A 19,790-nucleotide genomic window follows, 5' to 3' on the forward strand; every position below is an offset into this window, starting at 1 on the left:
GAAACCCCAATGTTTGAAAACATTAACCACATCAAAGACAGGTAAGTGCAGTGCAATCACATACTTGAGTTATTGGAATACACTAGTGCTTGGATCAAATCCCTGTGGAGCGACGGCATGATCAGTACATATTTTTTCATTTTGCTGCTGCGGATGCTGGCTGTTTTCTTTTCTTTTGCATTTATCGCTTTAAATGAGGTTACTGCTTTAAGGCAGTGACCGTGTTTTTTAAACTTAAGGCTGTCAGCAGCTTGTCTGTTCTGTCTTTGAGTTTCCTGCACTTTTCTGGTTTTGGTGGGTTCCCAGTGACCGTGGGCTTTTTGAAAAAAAACTAATAAAACTTTTACAACTGCAGCAACACCTCTCCAGGTGAGTCTTAGTTTTTTGTTTCCTTTTAACTTTGCAGGGCCTTGGGGCTTTGTTGTTTTTCGAACATTGTGGTATAGCAACCGGGGCAAAGTCCACAGCATAAGTTGTATTTATCCTCAATTCCTTTGAGATAACTTAAGGGAGGGTCATGTTTGCTGCAGGTAAACTTGCCTTTTATTGGGAACACATATTGAGATGCTTGTCACCATCTTTCTACCAGAAGCCCCTCCCCTAGTGCCACCCCATGGTTGATTGATTGGAGGGAGGGACAACCAACCCAATTACTGCGCACTGCTTACATGAAATGGTCTTTTTATATTTCCTATGTACAAGGAAGCTTAATGTGCACACAAGAAGATGAGTTAATAATTGTTGTACAATCATTGCTTTATCAAATGCACGGCATGGAGGTCAGGGAAATGAAGCACAATTAACATTACCATAGCAACAAGCCTTTCAACTACATTGAGAATACCACAAGAGAATTATCAAAATTCCATGGGAGAGATAGTACAAACAACATGATGAATAGCATGTGGGTTATTACCTTTATTTTGTGATAGTCTAGTCAGCATTTTAACTATTAATGAGTAACTGAATCATCCAATTGTTATTAATGGGGAAGAAACTTGCAAGACCGACTGTGTATTTATTTTTTCCATTACTGAAGACAATGGGGATAACGTTAAAGAGAGTTAGCTGGACTTTTTTATTTATCATTGTGGCTACCACTGGCAGAGTACATGGAGTACCCAGCCCCTGATCTCCTCTTGCAGCCACAGTATTTATATGACTGATCCGGTTAAGTTGTTATTCAATCATGAAGCCCCGGGTAGTTGATGGTCGAATATTCAATAAGTGTAATGTCATTGATTATCTTGTTGGAGTTGGTCTTTGTCTGGTACATTAATGCTGTTGACGACTAAGCTGCCAAAGACTGGGTACTGTTCAAATCATGTTCCATGTTGGCATGGACTGCTTCTCGGAGGAATTATGAATGGAATTAAATTGTGCAATCAGCGAGCATCCTCACTTCTGACCTTATAATGGAAGGAAGGTGATTAATGAGGCAGCTGAAATTATTTGGGCCAAAGACACAACCCTGAGGAAACTCTACAGAAATATCCTTGCCCTGGGATAATTGGTCTCCAACAATCACAACCACCTTCATTCAAAATAGGCATGATTCCAGTCAGTGAAGATTTTGTCCTTGATCCCTATTGATTTGGGGCTCATTAATGCCACACTGGTCAAATCCAAGGTGCCCAGCTGGCACCAGCAGTGCTAGGGTACCACCCTTCCAAGAGGGCATGCACCTGTATGCCTCAAGTGCCGTTCCATCTGGTCCTCACTCATGGCAACCAGTACATAACAGCACTCACCTGAGATCTTTGAGGCAAAGAGAATAGATCTGGTCCTCACTCATGAAGACCAGTACATAACAGCACTCACCTGAGATCTTTGAGGCAAAGAGAATAGATCTGAATGCCTTGGGTACCTCGGGAGACTGAATATTACAGTGAGGCTGGCTCTCTCGCTCTAATATGCAGAGTTGCCAAAAAATGATCCCGCCCACAATGGGCAGATTTGACATCGCAATATCTCGCAAAATCGGGTTGGATCCCGGGAGTGGAGTTTCGATCATGCACAATAGATAAAAAAGACTTGCATTTATGGAACATGTTTCAAGACCACCTGGTGTCTTTACACACTTTACAACCAATGAAGTACTTTTAAAGTGTAGTCACTGAGTAATTTAAATACACAGTTTGAATTACTATACATACTGAAAAGACAAATTTAAGCAATTGCAGACCAGTCCTTTTACTTCAAAATGTTCTGCCAATTTACTTTTGCTTGAATGGGTGAATTTCGACTGATCAATGTGAGGACGTCAGTGTGAGGAGATGGAAGATATTGTCCCCTTTTCTGTAACTTCTGTGAAGTTTTCATTTTTGTACTTGGATTGTTCCAATCTCCGTGGAAACTTATCATTTAAAGAGAAATTTAAGTCTCAGTTATTTTAGTGAAAGAAATTATGTCACAACATTCCATTTTTGAAACAAATACAGTTTGGACACGATTCTCCAGAATTATTTCTAACTGTAGTAGTGAGCGGGTATTGCCACGAGTTTCCCAGTGCTCAGCCCAACGAGGCCGGCAACGCTATTCAACGTTAATTGGTCCACTTAATGAGGCCCCACGGGCTTTCCGTCGCAAATGTAGGCTCACCAGCCAATTCGGCATAACCTGGGCGGGATTCTCCGGCCCCCGAACCACGTGTTTCTCGGTGGCGCGCTGTTCGCTGGCAGCAGGATTCTCTATTACTGCCACTTGTCAAAGGGATTCCCTTTGAAGCCCCCCCACACCACTCCGAAATCTGGCGGACAACAGAGAATCCCAATGGCTGGAGAATTCCAGCTCCTATCTACTTTTCAGTTCTAACCCTCCAGAATTAAAGCTAAGTGTGTGTTTACTTTTATGGTCTTGCTATTCGACAGTACAACTTCTAGTGATTGGTTTCTTTGTACTCTGAGATCCCTTTGCTCCTGCAACCTATCCCCAAACTTGCACCTTCTAAGTAACATTTCTTACCTTTCTTTCTATCAAAATGTGCTACCTCACATGTTAAACTTCATGTGACAATTATCTACCCGCCCTCCCAGTTTATTAATGTCCTCCTGTAATTTGTTTGCAGTCCTCCTCAGCATTGACAATCTCCTCCCCCAGTCTGGTGTCATCCATCAATTTAGAAAATTGTATTTTCAGTTACAAAGTCCAAATCGTTAATGCAAATTGTGAACAGCTCCCAGCAGTGATCCTTGTGAAACACCACGGCCTATCTTCTGTCACTCTGAATAACCTTTTACTCCCACTCTCTGCTCTCTGTCTTTAAGCCATTCTGCTGGTTGTCCCTCGATTTCACATTCTCTGAGAATCCTTTTGAAATTCTAAATAAATTGCCATTATCTGTTAACTCCTCAAAAAATCAGTAAAATTGATCAAACAAGATTTCACCCCTTGAAATTATTCTGAAGGTGTCTTATGTAAAGTATTATTTTATAATATGGCTGGACGTTTGTTACTCTATCATATCATCGGCTAGACATACAAAATATATTGAACACTTTTGAAAAGAATACTTTTCCAAAGCAAAGAGCATTAGTTTACAGAATGTACAACATTTGCAATGTACAGAAGCTGCTTTATGGAGACACACTCTATGGAGCTCTCAGAGAGAGGCTACATGATAGAGCTCTACTGTGTGAAAGAAGTACTATATTATGTATGGTCAGAGAAACTGCTCCAGCTGCTACAGCTATAACCCATCTATCTCTCTTTCTTCTGAAACATTTCTCATCAAAGCTGAGCTGCTTGTGATTTGAAAAACCCACCAGAATAACTCATTGCTGTAAACCACAACATTTAAGGTGATATTCAATTCCCCCCAACTGAAATATATTCCAGAGAGGGAGAAAGATTGGAAGAGGGGGAACATGCATCAGTTACTAAGCAAGGAAGTAAAAGATAACATGAAGGCAAAAACTAAGGCATACCATATTGCAAAAGTCAGTGGTAGGCTGAGGATGGGCAACTTTTAAATACTAACAAAAGATTATTTAAAAAGTAATAAAAAGAGCAAAGGTAAATTATGAAAGAAATATAACACAAAATATAAAAACGGAAAATATAAGATTCAATAAGTATATAAAAAAGAAGAGAGTAGCTAAAATCAACATTGGTCCTTTAGAGGATGAGACAAGGGAGTTAAGAATGGGAACACAGAAATGTCAAAGACACTAAATCAATGTTTTGCCTCGGTTTTCACGGTGGAGGACACTAGAACTATCTCAATAGTAACAGATAGTGCAGTGGTTGCTGAATAGGGGGAACTAAAAACAATCACCATCACGAGGGTAAAAGCACTGAGCAAAGTATTGGGATTAAAGGCAGACAAGTCCCCAGTGCCTGATGGCCTACATCCTAGAATCTTAAAGGAAGATCTTCAACGATGAATCAGACTACAGAAGGGGGATAAATCACTTGGTTGCATGGTGTACCAAAAACAACCTCTCTCTAAATGTTGGAAAGACCAAGGAACTGATCATTGACTTCAGGAAGCGTAGCACGACACACATTCCCGTCTGCACTAATGGCTCCGAAGTGGAGATGGTCGATAGCTTCAAGTTCCTGGGGGTCACCATCATCAACAGTCTGTCCCGGTCCACTCAAGTTGATGCAACAGTCAAGAAGGCCCAACCTCATCTCTACTTCCTACGGAAGCTAAAGAAATTTGGCATATCTTCATCGACTTTCACAAACTTCTATAGATGTGCCACAGAGAGCACCCTATCTGGCTACATCACAGCTTGGCATGGCAACTGCTCAGTCCAAGATCGCAAGAAACTGCAGAGTGTGGTGAACTCAGCCCAACGCATCACACAAGCTTGCCACACTCACATTGATGCTGTATACACCTCTCGCTGCCTCAGACAGCATCATCTGAGACCCCAGTTATGGGTCAGGGTTTAGTGAACCCCAAAGTGTATCATGGAGTTCACCTGACCCACAACCTTTAATACATTGTGGTATGGGGAGCACACGGCCCACTCTACAGGTGTGGTACAGCAGAAAGGGAAAAGTTATTTTTTGAAGCAAAACAATGTTTATTCTATGAACTCAAGTTAACCTTTTTAAAACAAACAGTGAATATCTTAGCAACCATTAAGTCAAAGACAACCCCCAAAGAATACAACACTAAGTAACCTGTATACTGTCCTTTTACACCCAAAAGGCTTAACACACCTTTAAACTGAAGCACATCAGAGTTTACATTCAATACTGAAAACATTTATAATTCTGAATTCACCAAATGATTAAGAGATAGTCCTTCATGGCAGAGAGCTCAACAATACAGCTGCTTTGGCTGGCTTCAGCTGCAACACACTGAAAAACAAAACAAAAGACACAGACACACCCAAGCTTTTCTCAAAGTGAAAACTAAAAAGCAGAGCCAGAGCTCAGCTCCACCCACCCTCTGACATCACTGCAGTAACATGAGCAGCTAACCGTTTCTTAAAGTGACATTCTCATGAGACCTCCCCCCAAGAAAAAATAAATAAACCATCAACTTCAAGATGGTTTCATTTTTCACCTTTTCACCATCCTTTAAGAAATTCACACAGTAAATATACTTTATCGTTTCAAAAAACAACACACGCAAATAGGTATAATAATATAGTCCATTCTTTTTCCGTTCTTCTTCCTCCAACTGAAATCCTTCATGATTGACAGTCTCTTTGAACAAGGAGGTCTCTGCACGATCCGTCCATTGCTCTCTACGTCTCGGCATTTCTCTTTAAAACCAGATACTTTCGTTCAATTTGATCACAGAGCCCCTTGCAATTCTCCAACACAGGAGCATTGGTTATCACAACTTTCAGGCAGTCAAAGCCTGTTGAAAGGCCGCTGTCCCTTGAAATTTTCGACGTTTCTTCAGCAAGTCCATCAGTGGAGCAATCATGCTACAAAACGTTTTCACAAATGTTCGATCAAATCCACTCATGCCAAGAAATAGCATTATTTCCCTTTGTTGCGAGGGTATCGGAAACTCCTCAAGGAAAGTGATTTGGGCTTTTCCAAATTCACTTTAGCTAGGTTTATCACCACACCCGCCTCCTGAAGTCGATCGACTAACTCCATCAGATGTTTTAACTGTTCTTTCCATGTCTGGCTGAAGATTACCAGATCGTCGATGTATACCGCACAATTGGGTAATCCTGAAACAACTGTGTTAGTTAACCGTTGAAATGTGGCTGGGGCGTTTTTCATGCCAAATGGCATAATTTTGAATTGGTATATACCATCTGGAGTCACAAAAGCTGAAATCTCCTTTGCCCTTTCGGATAAAGGTACCTGCCAGTAACCTTTAAGTAAATCCAATTTGGAAATAAAAGCTGATTGTCCCACTTTCTCAATGCAATCCTCCAAACATGGAACAGGATAAGAGTCCGTTCTTGTAACTGCATTAACCTTTCCATAATCCACACAAAACCGTTGGGTACTGTCCGGTTTAGGTACCATCACTATGGGTGAGCTCCATTGGCTGCAACCCACTTCAATTATGCCATTTTTAAGCATACTCTCAATCTCTTTGTTAACCTGTGCCAATTTTAACGGGTTAAGTCTGTTTGGATATTGTTTGATTGGAACAGCATTTCGCACATCTACATCACGTGTAGCCATTTTAGTACTTCCCAATTTATCTCCACAAACTTGCCCATGTGATATCAATAACTCTTTCAGATCAGTTGTTTTTCCTCTGGAAGGTAACTCAACAAATTATCCCAATTTTTAAGAAAATCCTCGTTTTCCAATCTAATTTGAGGTATGTCAAATTCACAGTCATCTGGATTTGGTTCGTCACTTTGAGTTAGAATCATTAAAACCTCCTCCTTTTTCTCTCCTTCCCTTTCAAAGTACCTTTTAAGCATATTCACATGATACACTCGGTGAGTCGACCTTCTATCTGGTGTTTTTACCACAAAATTCACCTCACTTAATTTCCTTTCAATCTGATACGGTCCACAAAACCTAGCTTTTAAAGGTTCTCCTACCACTGGTAACAACACTGAAACTTTATCCCCACTGGCAAAACTACGAACTTTGGATTTCTTGTCCGCGATCCGTTTCATCACATTTTATGCAACTTTTAAATGTTGTCCAGCCAATTCACCTGCTCTATTTAATCGTTCCCTAAAATTTGACACGTAATCCAATAATGTAATTTCCGATTTCTCACCCACCAATTTTTCCTTAATCAATTTAAGTGGTCCTCTTACCTCATGACCAAACATTAGTTCAAAAGGACTAAATTTGGTTGACTCATGAGGTGCATCCCTTGTTGCAAACAGTACGAATGGAATTCCTTTATCCCAATCCTCTGGATAATCTTGACAATAAGCCCTCAACATTGTCTTTAATGTCTGATGCCACCTTTCTAACGCTCCCTGCGATTCTGGATGGTACGCAGTTCATTTAAATTGTTTTGTTCGTAAACTATTCATAACTTCTTTGAATAACTTTGAGGTAAAATTTGATCCTTGATCCGATTGAATTTCTGTGTGTAGTCCATACCTAGTAAAGAATTTAAGTAACTCCTCCACAATCTTTTTAGCTGTAATATTACGTACTGGAATGTCCTCTGGAAACCTAGTAGACACATCCATTGTAGTCAAAAGATATTGTTTCCCACTTTTTGGTTTAGGAAGCGGTCCTACGCAATCAATTAGGACCTTCGTAAAAGGTTCCTCAAATGCTGGAATGGGTATTAAGGGCGCTGGTTTTATCACTGCTTGAGGTTTCCCTGTCACTTGACATGTGTGACATGATTGACAAAATTTAACTACATCTTTATGTAGTCCAGGCCAATAAAAATGTTTCTGGATTTTAGCTTGAGTTTTCCTTATTCCCAAATGACCTCCCACTGGTACCTCATGTGCAACTCGCAACACCTCCTTTCTATACCCTTCCGGCAATACTACTTGATGAACTTCTACCCACTTTTCATCCACCTGCATATGTAAAGGTCTCCATTTTCTCATCAAGACATCACTTTTACGGTAATAACATTCTGGTATACACTCAGATTCCTCTTCCGTATATGCTTTCTGATACATCCGTATATTTTTATATCTTTCTGTTGTAACTCCGCCAATTTTCCTGAACTAAAAATATCCACCTCATCCTCCACCTGTTCTTGTTCTTTTCCAACCATCTGATCAAAAATCATTTCTGATAATTGCACTTCAACTTCATCTTCACTCTTTGATTTCTCCTCTTGTCTTAACCTGTGACCTTGCGACCTTGTTACTACACAATCCATAAAAATCCCAGGATATTCGTCCTTCAACACTTCAGTTGTCTGGGTTTCCGCTGGCTTATCAACCACAGTAGGCATCACTCACACTTGCAATCCAGCTGTGTCATTACCCAAGATAAACTGTATTCCTGGACAAGATAGCTCCCGTGTCTCTTAAAATTGTGACTTCTTTACCTGCTCCTCCTGATACACATGAATAAACTTTACCCACGCAAGTAAATTCTTTAAAGATATCTGGCACCTTCTTATCAATCACCTCTTGATCAGGCTGTACAATCTTTTGCACCTCATTCGCTTCACTTGGGCTTTCCTTTACCACTCTAACAAACCCCACTGTCTTATCCTGTTTTACCACATCAGCCTTCTCAGTGCTTTTCTTCAACCACCAACACTGTGACTTTACATGGCCTAGTTTATTACAGTGAAAACATTTGAAACTTTTCATGACTCTTCCACCCTCCTAGATTTTATTTTTAGTCTGAGGTACGCTCTCCTTATTATCTCCCATCAGATCACCTTTACCTTTACCACTTGAGTATTTCTCATGTCCCCAGTTTCCATCCCTCACAGGCTGAAACTGATGTCGGAAACCAAGCTTTGATTTATGAACTAATTCATAATCATCTGCCATTTCCGCTGCCAATCTCGCAGTTTTAACCCTCTGTTCTTCCCCATGAGCTCTCACTACATCAGGAATTGAATTTTTAAACTCCTCCAAAAGTATCATTTCTCTGAGAGCTTCATACGTTTGGTCTATTTTCAAAGCTCTTATCCACCTATCAAAATTACTCTGTTTGAGCCTTTCAAACTCCATGTATGTTTGACCAAATTCTTTCCCTATATTTTTTAACCTTTGTCTGGAGGCTTCAAGCACTAGTTCATATGCAGCTAAGATGGATTTTTTCACCTCCTCATACGTCCCAGATACCTCCTCCGGTAGTGATGCAAATACTTCACTAGCCCTACCTACCAGCTTTGTTTGAATCAGTAATACCCACATGTCCTGTGGCCATTTCACTTGTTTAGCCACCTTCTCAAATGAAATGAAAAAGGCTTCTACCTCCTTCTCGTCAAACCTTGGCAATGCTTGGACATATTTAAATAGATCCCCACTACGCCTTCAACTTAGACGCTCTTTCTCACTATCCTCATCACTATCATCCAACTGTACATTTCCCTTTATGCCTGCCAATTTTAACTGACTGTCATGTTTCATGGCCATTTTCTGAAGTTCAAACTCTCTCTCTTTATCTTTTTCCCTGATCTGTATCTCCCTTTCTCTTTCTTTTTCCTCTCTATCTCTTTCGTATTCAAGCTTTAATTCTTTCTCATGTTCCATTTGTTTATGTTGTAACTGAATTTTTGCCATTTTCAATGAGTCAAACTGTATCTCAGGCAACTTTAAATGCTTAGCCACCGCCATAATTACCTCATCTTTTCGCATTTTGTCAGGTAATGTTAACTGCAATGTTTTTGCCAAATCTAACAGTCTGCTTTTAGTCTCTGTCCATAAGGTACTGCGTGTGACCGTCTCCACCCCCAAAAACTTCAGAGCCTCTGAAAGAGCCATTGTCCACAACACACTCCCCACTTAAACTAAAATACCACACCTGAAAAGCAACCACAATATGCTCACCCCTCACTGTCCTTAAGTTCACTAAGCCAGTCCAATAGATAGACTTTAATCCCCCTCAAGCCCCCAATTGATATGGGCCAGGGTTTAGAGAACCCCAAAGTGTATCATGGAGTTCACCTGACCCACAACTTTTAATAGAATGTGGTATGGGGAGCACACGGCCCACTCTACAAGTGTGGTACTTCAGAAAGGGAAAAGTTATTTTTTGAAGCAAAACAATGTTTATTCTATGAACTCAAGTTAACCTTTTTAAAACAAACAGTGAATATCTTAGCAACCATTAATTCAAAGATAACACCCAACGAATACAACACTAAGTAACCTGTATACTGTCCTTTTACATCCAGAAGACTTAACACACCTTCAAACAGAAGCACATCAGAGTTTACATTCAATACTGAAAACATTTATAGTTCTTAATTCACCTAATGATTAAGAGATAGTCTTCACGACAGAGAGATCAACAATACAGCTGCTTTGCCTGACTTCAGCTGCAACACACTGAAAAACGAAACCAAAAAGACAGACACACCCAAGCTTTTCTCAAAGTGAAACTAAGAAGCAGAACCAGAGCTCAGCTCCACCCACACTCTGACATCACTGCAGTAACATGAGCAGCTAACCATTTCTTAAAGCGAAATTCTCATGACACCCCTCCCACCCAGGCGTTGCCCTCTTCCAGACCCTTCCATCAGGCAGAAGGTACAGAAATACGATGACCCGCACATCCAGACACAGGAATAGCTTCTTCGCTGCAGCTACAAGACTCCTCAACAACTCCCCCTCGGACTGATCTGTTCCCTGTAAGAACACTATTCATGACCCGAATGCTGCTCTTGCTCATGTATTTGCTTTGTTTGGCCCCTTATTCCGCACTGTAACCAATCACTGTTTGTCGATGTATCATTTGTCAATGTTCTCTGTTGATTATTCTTTTTGTCCACTATGTAGGTACTGTGTACGTTCCCTTGGCCGCAGAAAAATACTTTTCACTGTACTTCGGTATATGTGACAATAAAATCAATGTCAAATCAAATCAAAAACAGATGGACCTTGGTGTCCTCTATGAGAGTTAGTGTGCAAGTGCAGAGGTAATATGGAAGGTAAATGGCATTTTGGCATTAATTGCTAATGGAATAGAGTATAAAGGTAGGGAAGTGTTGTTGCAACTGTATAGGGCACTAGTGAGCTTGCATCTGGAGTACTGTGCACAGTTTCCGTCCCCTTTCTTGAGAAAGTACATACAGGCATTAGAGGCAGTTCAGAGAAAATTCACTGCATTGATTCCAGGGATGAAGGGCTTGTCTTGTGAAGAGAGATTGAGCAGTTTAGGCCTTTATTCACTGGAGTTTAGAAGAATGAGAGATCTAATTGAGGCCTGTAAGATGCTAAAAGGGATTGACAGGGCAGACGTACAGTAGATGTTTACCCTTGTTGGACAATCTAGAATGAGTGGCCATGGCTGGGATTCTCCGAGTCCCCACTGTGTTGGAGAATCGCCGGGGGGCGGGGCGCGGATCCCGCCACGCCGCTCTGACGCCGAGTCGCCGATTCTCCGTCGACAGGAGAATCGGCGCCAATTGTGCTGACTCAGTCGCCGCTGCGGCGGTCAGGGGCCATTGAAAGCGGCCCCCATGTCAATTCTGCGTGCTCGACGGCCCGAGTGCCCGCGAAGTCCCGCCGGCGACGTTTGCTTATGGTCCTACCCGGCGGGACGTCGGCGTTCTGGCTGCAGGGGCCGTCCTGGTAGGGGGGGGGGGGCGGGGGGAGCCGACTCCGGGGGGCCTTCATGGTAGCCAGGCCCGCGATCGGGAACAACCAATAGGCGCGCGCGCTCATTCCGGGGGGGGGCCTATGTTCCTTCATGCAGGGCCCCTGTAGGGCTCCGCCATGTTGCCCGCATGCCAGCGCGGAGACGGCCATGGCTCGCATGCGCGCACCCACGTCGCACAGCACTTCGGCGCCGCCCTAGTCCCCGAGGATGGGGAGAATGACTGGGCCTGGAGGCCCGTTGACTCCCCGGTTTTGACGCCGGCTTCAAAACCTGGCCAGGATTTCGGAGAATCCCGGCCCAAAGCTTTAGGCTAAGAGGTGGCAGATTTGAAACAGAAATGAGGAGGAATTACTTCACTCAAAGTGTCGTGAATCTGTGGAAGTCTCTACTTCAGAGTGCATTGGACGCCACAATACTGAACAAATTTAAGGAGGAGATAGATACGTTTTTAATTTGCGGCGGGGTGAAGGGTTATGGGGAGCGGGCAGGAATGTGGAGATGAGGCCGAGATGAGATCAGCCATGATTGTACTGAATGCCGGAATCGGTTCGAGGGGCTGAATTGCCTCCTCCTGCTCTTCCTTCTTCTGTTGAAGAGGAACATCAGAGGGGCACCTGGGTGATCCCTGCATGCGAGCTGGCCTGTCTATCTCACGGCCCTGTCGAATTGCTGGAAGTGGGTGCGGGGGACGGTCGGGGAGGGGGGGGGGGGGGTGGCTACACGGTCCACCCACTGGGTCTCACTCATCGCCCACCCCCCACTCCCACTGTCCAGTACTGACTGCCACACCCCCATCAGACAGAGCACCAAGGCAGGTTTGAATGGTATGAACATGTGTTATTGCGAACAAATATAGACAGCCTGTGCCATAGCCCCTATAACTAAACTGTGCCCTGCACCCATGCCAACTTAACTGGTGTCTAACATTCTAGCCTTACGGGCCCTACCACTACGCCTTTGTGGCTCCCCAGACGGTACAGCAGGAGTGGAGGTGGACTGCTGTAACTCCTGCCCTGCGACGAGGGTCCCGTTGGCGCACTTCTCCTGGGCAGCCCGGCCTGGATGGGCCCGGCTCCTCCTCCGACCTCCCGGGTGGCGTGGTGCCACCCTGTTTTTGCCCGCTGCCCACCAGATGCACCAGAGACAGGAGGGGGGAGACCAAGGTGCTGCGCTGTTCCTGCACCTCCCCTGCAGGAGCCACCGGCATGGGCCCCAGCACCTCCTCCTCCCTCGGGGTGCTCGTTGGTCCCGGGCTACTCCATGGGACAGGGGTGCGAATGGGGCCATGCCCTGAGGCCCCCTCGACACCTGGCTCTGCCAGTCCTGTAGGCCCTCTCTGATATCGACAAGGGTCTGAATGTTCACGGTCATGAGGAACAGGGAGTGGCCCATCTCCGTCTGGGACTGCAATACTTCACTCTGCGACTGTGCCACCACCCTCTGGCTCTGTGCCACATCAGCCAGGGAGTGGGCCACGTCCCTCTGGGACTTGGTTATCTCACTCTGTGTCTGCATCACACCGGCCTGCACCTGGGCAATGCCACCAACGCTTTCAGCAATGGCCTGCTGCGACTGGGCCACGCTGAGGAGCGCTGCTGCAATCTCCAGCTGGCTCTGGCACTAGGTTGCCTGTGAGAAGGCAGCCCTGTCCTGGGCCTTGGCCCCCGCCTGCACAGAATGCCCCAGTCCTTGCACATTCTGACCCATATCCGACACCGTCGCTCCCAATGCCTCCACCGCGGACGCCACCCGTGCGGATTCAGCCTGGATGACACGCATGACCAGCACCACTCCCTGCTCCTGCATGCGGATGGACTCCTCCTGCCCCTCCAGGTGCTGGAAGCTGGCCGTCATCCCCTCCTGTAGTCCCTGGCTGTCTGACTGCACCTGCAATGAGGCCGGCACCGGATGATCAAGGAGCACGGGACCTGTCTGGGCGGCAGCTGGTTCCTGGGGCTGGGCTGCTCTCCGACCATCCGGCCCCTTGGCTGCTCCTACCTCCACCTTCGGTACCGGAACGACTGTGTGGTGCGCACCTGATTGTGTCCCAGGAGCATCTTCACTAATGTGCCAAGGTGATAGTCTCTGAGATGGTGGAGGGTGTTGGAGACAACGGTGACGGAAAGTCTGTGTACTCCTCTGACCCGAACTCCGGGGTCTCCTGGGTCTCGGGCAGAGAGTTGGCGTTCTGGCTGCTCTCCCCGTCGGTGCTCAGCCGTCCGGACAGGGTTGAGGCGTGAGGGTGAGGTGATGAGGGGGGTGAGGGAAGTTGGGGGGGGAGGCTCACATGTGTCGTGAGGATCCGCAACTAGGCAGGGAGGGTTTCACTTCATCGCGCGCCGCCGACCTCCGCCTCGGTGACCTCCCTCTCCTCCGGGCCGCCGACCACGTTCAGCGCCCTCTGCTCGGGCATGGTGAAGGGACGCAGATCTGGTGGCCCCCCTCCGGTCTTCTCCCGGCGGTTGTGCGCGGAATTCCCCGGGGGTGGAGGGGGAGGCAGGCAAACACAAACAACGACACTGTTAGACGGTCTGACACATGCAGCCCAAGGGTTGGGCAGCTGGTGGAATCAGTGCCAGGGCACCCGGCTATTGCGGCTCTGGCATGGGTGCTGGCATGTGGGGGAGTGTGGGTGCCTGGCCGTCCCCGGGGTGGGGGGGGGGGGGGGTCTGGGCCACATTTGTGTGGGGTAGGGGGGTTGGTGCCAGGGGCGCTGCCTACTCACCCTGGCTGCCCTGAGGAGGTCATGCAGTCTTCTTCTGCTCTGGATGTCAGTCCAGACGACTTCGGTGACGGCGCTGAGGGCGACCGCCACCTCCGCCCAGGCCGGGGTACAGCACCATCTGCCTCTCCTCCACGGCCTCCAGGAGGGTCTGCAGCTCAGCATCACGGAAGTGCGGCGCTGCTCTTTCCAGCCATGTTGGCTGCGACGGTGTGTGTGGGGTAGTAGAATCCCTTAAGTGCGGCTGCAGCTGTGCGGCAATCACAGAACCAGCGAATCCACCGCCGTTCCGCATGCAAAGTGTGGCATTTCCCGAGACACCCGTGCTCGCCCCTTTGGAGTGGCTGAATACTTTCACCTGTCGCTCCGTTTTTGCCGTCGTAAAAGTCCACACTTCTCACGATAGCGTCAGCACTTAGTCTCAGAAACGGAGAATGAAATGAAATGAAAATCGATTACTGTCACAAGTCGGCTTCAAATGAAGTTACTGTGAAAAGTCCCTATCCAGAATCCAGCCCCAGATGTATGTGCACAAAGTATGAAATTGTGGGCAGTTCAGTCCCAGCATGGATTCTCTGAGAGCTTCATTGCCGAAGTTGTGTGAAGAGTTCAAACGAATTTGAATCAAGTGAAAATGCCTTGCCTACATCAGCTAATTACTTCAGAAGCATTCATTGTACCACCTGAAAATACTTTCGATTAATTCAGTGAACGTGGGTTTATTTATGATGTAACATTTCTCATTTGAAATTAAATTAATTTCAATTGGGAGCTGAAACCGAATTTGTATTATTTATGAGTCTTTTGCTCTCACCATGGAATTGCACGAACACTGAGAACACTGGTTCATGTTCCCTCCCAGATTGTCATGGAAACAAGCAGAAAATTTGCCACAAACAAAATTATCCCTTCCACTGAAGCTGTTAAAATGTCTCCCTGCGTGTATCTTTTCCAGAGGCACATATTAATGAAGAAACTTTGCAGAGTGTATCTTGTGGTCGTTTATCTTCTCCTCCACACAGTCCAGAACACGCTGCACAAATGATTTGATCTTGCTGTCACTGATTATGCATTTCAGCAAAACATGTAAATTGCTGATGTTCCAACTGGATAGGATCTAATTATCTCAAAGCATTCTTGAACAACAGTAATGATATACTGCATATTACTGGTTTACATAAAACCGAGACATTTCAAATCCTTCCATTTTTATCCAGTACATCTCAGCCCTCGGGGGTCACAGCACCTCACGGGCAGGATCCTCCGTCCCTCCGCACCCGTTTTCTGGTGCGGCGCGCCCCCACTGGCAGTGCGATCCTCCGCCCAGGCAGCCGGCCAGTGGGGTTTCCCATTGTGGGCGTGCTCAGGCCGTCGGGAAATCGGCGGACGTGAGTGTGCTGCCAGCGAAGTGGAGGATCCCGCCGACCGAGAATCAAGCTGCACGTATCTCAAAGTTCAGGGCACTTAGGCTAATTTGTTGGTGGAAAGATGGATCTTGGAGGTTAGAGCACAACAGTCGACATCACATCCATGACAATGGAGAAACATATTTTATAATATATATCAGGTTGAATGTAAAATGGTGTGCTCCTGAAAAGTTGCAACTTCCATGCTCCCATTCATTTCATTCGTTATTACCTGAGAATGTTTCTCGAAAGTGAGCGAAGAGCGAGAATCAGGGATGTCGGCATTATTTTCAAAACGTGCTCCATCTGCAAAACTAGGCCGCAGCTTCGCCAGTTGGTCCCCTACCCACACACAGATTTTGAGAATGGACCATCCACAGACACATTTTGCATTGATTATGAAAGTATCAGCTCTGCTGAGATCATTGCTGCAGAGAGCACTGACCTTTGGACAGCACCTTTAATGACGGCTGTTTTCACACTCGACAAACACATGGCATCCAGCGAAATTATGGAGACTCTCAGAGGCTACCTTAAATGACAAAATGTCATTAAAGCTTAGTGCCACTGTCACAGACAGATCGGTATGGGCAGGTGACGGTGTCTCAACTTAATGAACAGTGGCTTGCACAGCTCCCATGAGCATCTTTCATTAACATCTTCTCACTCTGGTCCTCGAACATGTGAACACATGAATTAGGAGCAGGGGTAGACCACTCGGTCCCTTAAACCTGTTCCCCCATTCAATAGGATCATGGCTAATCTAAATTTAACCTCAACTTCACATTTCTGCCTGCCCCTGATAACCTTTCACCCCCTTGCTTATCATGAATCTATTTGCTTTTGCCTTAAAGATATTCAAAGATTCTGCCTCAAATATCTTTTGAGGAAGAGAGTTTGAAAGTCTCACAAACCTCAGAGAGAGATTTTTTTTCTCATTTATGTCTTAAATTAGTAATCCCTTATCTTTAAACAGTGGCCCCAGTTCTAGATTCTTCCACAAGAGGAAACATCCTCTCCACATTCATCCTGTCGGAAGCCTCCTCAGGATCTTACAAGTTTTAAGTCGCCTCTTACTAGTCCTGTCCAGTCTTTTCTCAAGAAACAATTCCAGGTATTAATCTAGTAAACCTTCTCTGAACTGCTTCTCACGTATTTACATATTTCCTTAAATCAGGAGACCAAGGCCGGAATTCTCCAGTCGCTCGCTGGTGACGGGATTCTCTGGCCACACCAGTAGCGCACCCCCGCCCGTGGGTTTCCTGGCAGCGTGGCTGGCTTTAACAGGGCTCCCATTGGGACAGTGGCGGGAGCAGAGAATCCCGCCACCAGATACCAGTGCGCTGCCTCCTGCCGCCGAGAAAATCTAAATACAGTACACCCACCGGTTCCCCTTTATCAACAGCATAGGTTACTTCAAAGAACTCCAATAAATTGATTAAACATGATTTCTCTTTCACAAAACCATGTTGACTCTGCCTGATTATCTTGACTTTATCTAAGTGTCCTGTTAAACCCCTTTAATAATGGCTTCTAATATTTTCCCAATGACAGAAATGGCCTATAATTTCCTGCTTTCTGTTTCCCTCCCTTTCTGAATGAAAAATTACATGAGCTATTTTCCAATCTAATGGAACCTTTCCTGAATCTAGTGAATTTGGAAAATTAAAATCAACTTATCAACTATCTCAGTCGCCTCTTCTCTTAAAACCCTAGGATAAAGTCCACCTGGACCCAGGAACTTGTTAGCCTGCTCCAACAATTTCCTGATTTTCAGCTATTTCTGGAATGTTACTTACATCTTCTCCAGTGAAAACTGATGCAAAATACCTATTCAATTCACCTTCCATCTCCCTAATTTCCATGATTAACTCCCCAGATTCATTTTCTATAGGATCAACTCTCACTTTGTTAAATCTTTCCTTTTTTCAGTATCGGCAGAAGCCCTCAGTATCTGTCTTCATATTTCTAGTCAGCTTTCTTTTGCACTCTAATTTTTTCATCATTTTTAATTTTTTTGGTCATTCTTTGTTTTTTTTTCTATATTCTATCCAATCCTCTGACCTGCCACCGATCTTTGCACAATTATAGGCCTTTTTTTTAAGGTGAATACTGGGCAGAATTCTCCCCCAAAATGACGAAGTGACATTTCGCGCAGAAAATTCGTGCAGCGAATTGGGCCAGCTTTTCCGGCGCAATTCCCATTGCGATGATCCGACACATGGTCATTTTTTTGGAGCCAGGGTTGATTTGCACTGAAAATGTGATATGTGCGGCCCGAGACACAGGCAAGGCCAGATCCTCAGAGATCGGGCTCCGAACTCAGACGAACACTCCAGCTGTCCCACTTCTTGCCAGCAAAGAACCCCTCTTCTTATTTCCAGATTTCCAGGAAGCCTTTGACAAGGTGCCACACAAAAGGTTGCTGCATAAGATAAAGATGCATGGCATTAAGGGGAAAGTAGTAGCATGGATAGAGGATTGGTTAATTAATAGAAAGCAAAGAGTGGGGATTAATGGGTGTTTCTCTGGTTGGCAATCAGTAGCTAGTGCTGTCCCTCAGGGATCAGTGTTGGGCCCACAACTGTTCACAATTTACATAGATGATTTGGAGTTGGGGACCAAGGGCAATGTGTCCAAGTTTGCAGCCGACACTAAGATAAGTGGTAAAGCAAAAAGTGCAGAGGATCCTGGAAGTCTGCAGAGGGATTTGGATAGGCTAAGTGAATGGGCTAGGGTCTGGCAGATGGAATACAATGTTCACAAATGTGAGGTTATCATTTTGGTAGGAATAACAGCAAAAGGGATTATTATTTAAATGATAAAATATTAAAACATGCTGCTGTGCAGAGAGACCTGGGTGTGCTAGTGCATGAGTCGCAAAATGTTGGTTTACAGGTGCAACAGGTGATTAAGAAGGCAAATGGAATGTTGTCCTTCATTGCTAGAGGGATGGAGTTGAAGACTAAGGAGGTTATGCTGCAATTGTATAATGTGTTAGTGAGGCCACACCTGGAGTATTGTGTTGAGTTTTGGTCTCCTTACTTGAGAAAGGACGTACTGGCACTGGAGGGTGTGCAGAGGAGATTCACGAGGTTAATCCCAGAGTTGAAGGGGTTGGATTACGAGGAGAGGTTGAGTAGACTGGGACTGTACTCGTTGGAATTTAGAAGGATGAGGGGGGATCTTATAGAAACATATAAAATTATGAAGGGAATAGATAGGATAGATGCGGGCAGGTTGTTTCCACTGGCGGGTGAAAGCAGAACTAGGGGGCATAGCCTCAAAATAACGGGAAGTAGATTTAGGACTGAGTTTAGGAGGAACTTCTTCACCCAAAGGGTTGTGAATCTATGGAATTCCTTGCCCAGTGAAGCAGTAGAGGCTCCTTCATTACATGTTTTTAAGATAAAGATAGATAGTTTTTTGAAGAATAAAGGGATTAAGGGTTATGGAGTTCGGGCCGGAAACTGGAGCTGAGTCCACAAAAGATCACCCATGATCTCATTGAATGGTGGAGCAGGCTCGAGGGGCCAGATGGCCTACTCCTGCTCCTAGTTCTTATGTTCTTATTGCCAGCAAGGACCCCTTTCCAATTGCTGTTATCTTCCCCTCACCCCAAATGAGCAACACCCTGTTATGAGGTCGCCCCCCCCCCCCCTCCCCCCATTCAGGCAACCCCCTTCAGCCCTCTCCCCAGTTCCCATTTTTAGACCCTGCCCTTTGGCATTGCCAATGTGAAACTGCCAGATTTGCACCAACAGAGTACCAGGGGGCAATGCCAGGGCACTGTCCAGCCATGTACCTAACCGGCCGGGGACTACATGGTCATCACTTCTATCCAGAGAACTCAACAGTGGCTATCAGAAGGTTCTCATTGAGGAACCCTTGTACTTTAATATCTGAGTGATGGTGCCAGCTGTTTTTATTGTGGAAAAGAACCTCCAGTGCAGGCAGGCTGTTCAGGTATCAGAGATTGAAAAAGATCCAATCTAAAAATA

At 45.3% G+C, this 19,790-nt stretch overlaps 1 long non-coding RNA gene across 1 annotated transcript in view; it reads left to right on the plus strand.

Annotated features, from left to right (window-relative positions):
- The first annotated feature begins 279 nt into the window (after positions 1–279).
- The window catches only part of LOC140409505 (uncharacterized), a 78,202-nt gene continuing 58,691 nt past the window's right edge, over positions 280–19,790 (plus strand). The window contains exon 1 of the long non-coding RNA XR_011940361.1: positions 280–369. This is a non-coding gene — a long non-coding RNA (uncharacterized lncRNA). The remainder of the gene's footprint in view (positions 370–19,790) is intronic.

This window comes from Scyliorhinus torazame, chromosome 3 (genome assembly GCF_047496885.1).
Source record: "Scyliorhinus torazame isolate Kashiwa2021f chromosome 3, sScyTor2.1, whole genome shotgun sequence".
Lineage (NCBI taxonomy): Eukaryota > Metazoa > Chordata > Chondrichthyes > Carcharhiniformes > Scyliorhinidae > Scyliorhinus > Scyliorhinus torazame.